Below are 7,363 nucleotides of genomic sequence, written 5' to 3'. Positions count from 1 at the left end.
GAGGTTTTGTAGCAGCATTGGAGATTCAGTCTACTTTGATGGATAAGATCAGAGAAGCTCAGAAAACAGACAAGGAAATTGCTGAGATAAAGGAAAGGATGAGTAAAGGAAAAGCCAAGGGATTTCGTGAGGATGCACATGATACCTTATGGTTTGAGGACCACGTTTATGTGCCCAATGATCCGGAGATCAGGAAGTTGATTCTGCAAGAGGCCCATGATTCACCATATTCGATTCACCCAAGAAATACCAAGATGTATTTGGATTTGAAGGATACTTTCTGGTGGACCGGAATGAAGAAGGATATTGCGGAGTATGTAGCAGTTTGTGATGTATGTCAGAGAGTAAAGGCAGAGCATCAGAAGCCAGCAGGATTGCTACAACCATTGCCGATACCCGAATGGAAGTGGGATAAGCTAGGCATGGATTTTATCATAGGATTGCCCAGGACTCGTTCAGGCTATGACTCGATATGGGTTGTAGTCGATCGTTTGACGAAGGTAGCTCATTTCATCCCAGTAAAGACCACTTATACAAGTGCTAAGTTGGCAAAGATATACATGACCAGGATCGTATGTTTGCATGGAGTTCCGAGGACCATTGTATCAGATAGAGGAACCCAGTTTACTTCAAAGTTTTGGAATCAGTTGCACGAGACTTTGGGTACCAGGCTAGAGTTTAGTACAGCCTTTCATCCACAGACAGACGGACAGACCGAGAGAGTCAATCAGATTTTGGAGGACATGCTGAGAGCTTGTGCGCTAGATTATGGATCTAGTTGGGACGACAATTTGCCATATGCAGAGTTCTCTTACAACAACAGTTATCAATCCAGTTTGAAGATGGCCCCTTTCGAAGCTCTATACGGAAGGAGGTGCAGGACACCGTTGTTGTGGGACGAAGTTGGAGACCGCCAGTTGTTTGGACCAGATTTGATTAAAGAGTCTGAATAGAAAGTGAAGTTGATTCGCGATAGGCTCAAGGTAGCCCAGTCCAGGCAAAAGAGTTATGCGGATTCTAAACGCAAGGAGACAGGTTACGAAGTCGGAGACAGAGTTTATCTTCGAGTATCACCACTTCGAGGAGTAAAGCGCTTTGGAGTTAAGGGAAAGTTAGCGCCACGTTTTGTAGGACCATACAAAGTTTTGGAGCGTATGGGGGAAGTTGCTTACAAGTTGGAATTGCCCGAAGGATTGTCGGGAGTACACGATGTGTTCCATGTTTCTCAGCTGAAGAAGTGCCACGCATAGATGGCTGAGATACCACTGAGAGATGCAGTGCCATTGGAAGCGATTCAGCTGGATAGTGACTTGACCTATGAGGAGAAACCAGTTAAGATTCTTGAGTATGCCAGCCGAGCCACCCGCAGCAAGGTTATCAAGTTTTGCAAAGTTCAGTTGAGTCACAACTGAGGATGAAGCCACCTGGGAGCGAGAGGAAGATCTACGGAAGGACCACTCTCACCTATTTTCTAGCCAACCCGAATCTCGAGGGCGAGATTCATCTTAAGGGGGGTAGGTTTGTAACATCCCAAATTTTCAATTTGGAATGTTATACATTAGATCATCATGCATATCATATTTTATTGCATTTTGATTTGCGAGCCTAGAAATTTCACGCAAATCAAGGACCCACGGAGAGAGTTGGGGATTTCGTTATTTTCATATTTGGGTTTTCTCAAATTTTGAAAATAGGATCATTTGTTTTAATTATTTTTCTCTCCGAAAATATTTCATATCAAAATATATGAGAGGGGATAAAATGACTTCTCCACAAATAATGAAATATTGGAGGAAAAATATTAAAAACAAATATTTGATTTTATTTGATTTTATTCGAATTAGGAAAAATACGCGTTTTTCAAAATTGCATTTTAGGCCCAAATAAATGTTCATCTTGTCCGGCTTATTTTTGGAGGACAGCAAAAATTTATTTCGGGATTTTTGGAGTCCGTTTAGTATTTCTTTTCTTACTTTTTCGGCACGTCTGGATTTTTTTTTAAAGTCAACCGCCTTACGGGCCGTGTCCGACCCGGACACCTCAGCCCGGCCGGCCTTTAAAGCCGCGGCCCGAGCCCCGCCTCAGCCCAAGTCGTTGCCGCCCCGAAACCCTAGCCGCCGCCGCCGCCCGCACCGCCGCCGCCGCCCCGCGTCGCCCCGCCGCCTGACCCGCCACCCGCCGGAGCCCCGCCGCCGTCCGCCGCCGCCCGCCGGAGCCCCGCTGCCTCTCGCCCGACGCCGCCACCCGCCGGAGCCGCTCGCCGCCACCGCCGTCACGCGAACCGAGGTAGCCGCCGGTTTTTCTCGAAAAACCGTTTGGTTTTATTTCGAAACCGAGATGCATTTTTTTAATATTAGATCGGTTTATTTTTTTTCCGGTTTAGTTAAATAGCGAACGGCCGTTCGTTCGTTCATTTTAACGAACGGTTTTCGTTTTTTTTACAGACAGCGAACGCTCGATCATTAGCCTGTTCGTTAGTTTTTCTTTTTCTCGGATTTTCCGCGATTATTCCTGATCGCGATTTACGATCTGTTTTTCGTTTTAGTATAACTTTTCACTCGTTTATCGGAATCAGACGATCAAGCACCTAGAGTTTCGTCTCGAAATTCTCTTTCCGTTTAACCAACTCAAACAAGTTTTTGCTGCTGTAAAATTTGACTTAGATCCAGATTAGTAAACGAAGCTTGTTTCTTTCGCCGTTCGACCTTCGTTGCTTCGTTTGAATTGATTCTTTTTGCAAACCGGAGTTCTTAAGTTGATCTTTCTGGTTAGATCTCTTACTTTGAGTTTTATTTCGTGCACCCTTGCTTGATTGCTTATGTATGTATTGTTTGTTTGCGATAGAGTACCCGGAGTGCGAAACGTGCTACTACGAGTCTCTAGGTTTCACGGATCATCAGCAAGGCAAGTAACACTTTGATCATACTTTTCATCACCCAGTTTTATTGCATTAGATCAATCCTCAAATAGTTGCATGATTAGGATCTGATTAATATGTGGGTTTTGGGAAGTAGATGAGGTAGTACCTATTGTCCTGTTTACTATCAAACCTTTGGGAGTTACTTATACGTTTGCTTATATTGCTATGCTATGCTCGTAGACGTGGATTGGGTTTGAGTGAATTCTTCATGACAGATGTGAGATTATTAATTTATGGTTCAACTTAAGGTGGCTAATTTAATTTACATCTGGGTGGATTGAGGCACCTGGAGAAACCAGTGTTGCATGTATTTTTGGATATCCCGGAGTACCCGTGTGATCATCCTATGGACCGCCACCCAGACTCAAAGGGATCATGAGATTATTCATGCTAGAAACTTCCGTGTGCATCCACAAGCTATTATGGGCTCTAGCATAGTTGAGTAGGTTACATGACCTCTTGAAGAGGTGGGCTAGCAGATGTAGGGGAAAGTAGGTGTAACTGTCCACCCGGAGTAAAGAGTAGTGTTTCTGAAAGACTATGTCTCGGTCATCCGTTTCTCAAACACCATGTAGTGCGAGAAATCAAGCGGAGGCGATCGAGTCTTGTGGGGAAAGTGCACAAACCTCTGCAGAGTGTACAAACTAATCATGATTAGCCCTGTCCCCGGTTATGGACATCTTGAGTATCTAGTTCTTGGATTATCATGTGAATCTCATCATCATGTTACTTAATTTAATTTGATTGGGTTAATCACGTTCCTAATTGGGATTGAGTTGGAGGTACCTTCTCAATGTTTAACAACCACCATGATAGTTAAATAAAATTTATTCCTTTGTGGTAGGGAAAAATTGGCTTTTCGCAAAACTGTAACCATAGAGCTTTCCACCAGCCAAATATGCATGTAGTGATAGCATTATTCTGTTCATTACTCTCTATGTGTTACTTTGCCAGCATATTCCATGTGCTGACCCGTTTTCGGGCTGCAACGTATCATGTTGCAGACTTTTCAGATGACGAGTAAGGAGCCTTAGGTCGTGGTCTTATACTCAGTGATGCCGTTGGAGTTGATGGACTCACTTTATCTTCCAAGCCTTCCGCTGTTATCGTATTTTAGATGGCCTTAAGCCATATTTATTGTATTGAGTTCTCTTGAACTATTCGATGTAATAAGTGTGTGATTGCAACTCTTTTATAAATCCTTCAAAGTACTGTGCGTGTCAGCATTACCGATCCAGGGATGACACTGATGCACAGAGACTAGACTGTTTGAGGTCTGGTCGCTACATGTCGTCAATCCACAAGAAACAGACGACAATTCAGTTACCCAAGCTCCAACTACGTGCTTAAGGTCGCGCATGAGTCGAAGATTCAGACCTTGGAGAATCATCATTTGCTCTTTCAACTTGACCATTCGACTGCGGGTGCGTAACGGATGCGTAATCCACCCTAGTGCCCTGGGAGGCGCAGAATGCTCTGAATTCTTCTGAGTCAAAGTTTGAGCCGTTATCCGTGATGATGCTGTGCAGAACTCCATATCGGAATATGAGCTCTCTTATGAAGCTGATGGCTGTGCTTGAGTCTAAGTTCTTGATAGGCTTGGCCTCAATCCACTTGGTGAACTTGTCGACTGCTACAAGTAGATGAGTGAAACCACTTCTGCCGATCATGAGCGGCCTAACCATATCTAGTCCCCACACAGCAAATGGCCAGACGAGTGGAATAGTCTTCAGGGCAGACGCAGGCTTGTGGGACATGTTTGAGTAAAACTGACAACCTTCACACTTCTCAATGATCTCTTTCGCCATTTCAATGGCTCGTGGCCAGTAAAATCCTGCTCGGTATGCTTTGGCCATGATGGTCCGAGAGGACGCATGGTGACAACAGGTCCCCGAGTGGATCTCGTCCAATATCAGTCGACCCTCTTCTGGGGAGATACATCGCTGAGCCACGCCAGTAACACTCTCTCTGTAGAGCTGTCCTTTAATCACCGCGAAAGCTTTGGATTTGCCGATAATCTGACGCGCTTCAACTTCATCTTCTGGAAGCTCCTGCCTGAGAAGATATGTGATGTACGGCACTGTCATGTCGAGGGTGATCACAAGGATTTCCGTAACCAGATCAATAACTGCTGGTACCTCGATTTCACTCGAATTGGTAGGACTTATTGCTTGGGGAGGTTCCTCTGTGAAAGGGCCTTCTTGCACTGACGGGGAATGGAGATGCTCAAGAAACACATTGCTGGGGATAGGTTTCCGAGTGGAACCTATTTTCGCCAGATCATCAGCTGCTTGATTCTTAATTCGGGGAATGTGGTGAAGCTCCAAACCCTCTAACTTTTTCTCCAACTTCCTCACTGTGTTGTAGTATCCAGACATAGAAGGGTTTCTGACATCCCACTCCTTCATCACCTGATAGACCACCAAATCTGAGTCGCCGTAGACCATCAGGCGATGGACGCCGAGTGAGATGGCCATACGTAACCCATAGAGGAGTGCTTCATGCTCAGCTTCGTTATTGGAGGAATCAAAGTGAATCTGGAGGACATAACTAAGTTTTTCACCTCTTGGGGACACCAAGACCACTCCGGCTCCAGAACCGTTTAACATCTTGGATCCATCAAAGAACATAGTCCAGTTCTCCGTGTGAACTTGAGTCGGCTACTGTTTCTCAGTCCACTCGGCCAGGAAATCCGCGATTGTTTGAGACTCAATCACTTTCTTTGCCTCGGACTTGATATCCAAAGGACGAAGTTCAATTGCCCATTTAGCCACTCGGCCGGTTGCATCTCGATTGTTTAGAATTTCAGACAACGGGGCGTCGCTGATGACTGAAACCGAGTGGTCTTGGAAATAATGTGCAACTTTCTTCGCAGTCAAATAAATTCCATAGACAAGCTTCTGGTAGTGTGGATACATTTGCTTGGATGGAGTCAAGACTTCAGAGATGTAATACACTGGGCGTTGAACTTTGTACGCCTTACCTTCTTCTTCTCTCTCCACTGTGAGCATTGTGCTGACTACTTGACCAGTGGCTGCAATATATAACAGTAGAGGCTCTTTGCTGATCGGAGCAGCAAGCACCGACTGGGTGGAAAGCAGGGCTTTGAGCTTCACAAATGCTGCTTTAGCTTCAGGAGTCCACTCGAATGTGTCAAACTTTTTCATCAGTAAGTAAAGAGGCAATGCCTTTTCACCGAGGAGGGAAATGAATCGACTTAGCAAGACAACCTGTAAGCTTCTGAACGTCATGCACACACACAGGGCATTTCATTCGGAGAATCGCACCAATCTTCTCAGGGTTTGCATCTATCCCTTGTTCGAAAATGATAAAACCGAGCAATTTTCCTCCGGGGACTCTGAATGTGCACTTGGAAGGATTTAGCTTGATATCATATCTTCTCAGATTGGCAAAGGTTTCAGCAAGGTCAGTCAGCAGGTCGGAACTCTTGCGTGACTTAACCACGATATCATCCATATATGCCTCCACATTCCGACTGATCTGAGTGAGCAGGCACTTCTGGATCATGCGCATGAATGTGGCGCTAGCATTCTCGAGACCGAAAGGCATGGTGATATAGCAAAAACACCCGAACGGGGTGATGAAGGCAGTTTTTATTTCATCGGGCCCATACAGTCGGATCTGATGGTACCCGGAATACGCGTCCAGAAAAGACAAATGCTCACACCCTGCAGTCGAGTCGACTATTTGATCGATGCGGGGGAGCGGAAAATGATCTTTCGGGCAGGCCCGATTGATATGCTTAAAATCAATACACATACAAAGTGAATTATCCTTCTTGGGGACCATGACGACGTTGGCGAGCCACTCGGAGTGGTATATCTCGCGGATGAACTCGGCTGCCAGGATCCGAGCCACTTCCTCGCCAATCGCCTTTCTCTTTTTTGCCGCGGACCGACAGAGATGCTCGTTGAAAGGTTTTGTCTTTGAGTCGACGCGCAAACGGTGCTCAGCCAGCCCCCTGGGTACACCCGGCATGCCTGATGGTTTCCATGCAAAGATGTCCCAGTTCTCACGGAGGAACTGGATGAGCGCGACTTCCTATTTCCTGTTGAGTGTCGTTGAGATATCGGTCGGAGCAGCCGTGGGGTCTTCCAGGTGAATGTGAACTGGCTTCGTCTCTCCGGCCGACTGAAATGGAGACTCTGAAGCAGGCTTCTTGGCTCGCAACAGATCACTTGGATCGGCGTTTTTCTTGTACTCTTCTAGCTCCACCACTGCCATTTGCTCATCAGCAATCTTGGAACCCTTCTGGAGGCACTCTTCAGCTCTCTGCCTATTCCCGGTGACTGTAATCACACCTCTGGGTCCGGGCATCTTCAACTTAAGATACATGTAGCATGGATGGGCCATGAAACGAGCATATGCGGGCCTGCCCAGAATAGCATGATAGGCACTATGGAAATCCACTACCTCAAACAT

This window comes from Triticum aestivum, chromosome 1D (genome assembly GCF_018294505.1).
Source record: "Triticum aestivum cultivar Chinese Spring chromosome 1D, IWGSC CS RefSeq v2.1, whole genome shotgun sequence".
Taxonomy (NCBI): domain Eukaryota; kingdom Viridiplantae; phylum Streptophyta; class Magnoliopsida; order Poales; family Poaceae; genus Triticum; species Triticum aestivum.
Note: the sequence above shows the minus strand (reverse complement) of the source record.